At 46.3% G+C, this 928-nt stretch overlaps 1 pseudogene; it reads right to left on the bottom strand.

Annotated features, from left to right (window-relative positions):
• Positions 1-365: 365 nt before the first annotated feature.
• LOC127217405 (uncharacterized) lies at positions 366-492 on the bottom strand (annotated as a pseudogene).
• Positions 493-928: the final 436 nt, after the last annotated feature.

The raw sequence follows: 928 nt of genomic DNA, 5'->3' as shown, positions 1-928 counted from the left end.
CTTCTCAACAACCGTGTCTTAAGGTGAATCTACATTCAACTTAGTGAAGCTCAATCTCTTTGAGATGTGTGTCTAAAGAGAGAAAGAGAGATGAAAAGAACTCAATGAGGAGGAACAGGGCAAGAAAGTGGGAGGAAGGGGGTCCAATAACACCACTTGCCTTCTGGCAGCAAGAGAGCTTGAACTTGGCTTTACATAGGGACTCCCATCAGATGTTCATTATTCTGAATTGTGATTCAGGTGGACATGATGGCCTGGACAGTGGCCACGTGGTGACCTGAGACTTTCCTAAAGCACCATGAATACCTGTCAGAAGCCTAGACTGGGGACAACATTGACACCAGAATCTTAAAGAGCCATCAGAAAATTGTCTTCAAGGTCCCTTAGTGTAGCCCATATAGGTGATAGGGTAAATTCACTCCAAAGGAGTGTGCTGTTTGTACACCAGGACCCCTTGGGGACAGAGATCTAAGCTGGGCAGTGGTGGTGCACACCTTTAGTCCCAGCACTTAGGAGGCACAGGCACACAGATCTCTGTGAGTTTGAGGCCAGCCTGGTCTACAGAGCTAGTTCCAGGACAGGCTCAAAAGCTACACAGAGAAACCCTGTCTCAAAAAACAAACAAACGAACAAACAAAAAGAGTTCTGGCTATCCTGGAACTCACTTTGTAGACCAGTCTGGCCTTGAACTCACGGAGATCCACCTGCCTCTGCCTCCTAAGTGCTGGGATTAAAGGTGTGTGCTACCACTTCCTGGACAGAGGCCAATCTTATAGAGGTATTTTCTCAACTGAAGGTGACAAAATTTAACCAAAACAATGCATTAGGATCTTGAGACCTCTGATGCCATCAGTGGATCAATCCAGCCCTGGATCCATTTACTGGATGCTTTTACTGGAAGGTGATGAGTACTTGAAGTCTAGCTGGA

Source organism: Phodopus roborovskii, unplaced genomic scaffold, assembly GCF_943737965.1.
Source record: "Phodopus roborovskii unplaced genomic scaffold, PHOROB, whole genome shotgun sequence".
Taxonomy (NCBI): domain Eukaryota; kingdom Metazoa; phylum Chordata; class Mammalia; order Rodentia; family Cricetidae; genus Phodopus; species Phodopus roborovskii.
The sequence above is the reverse complement of the archived record's forward strand: the minus strand, read 5'-3'. Positions and strand labels throughout refer to the sequence as shown.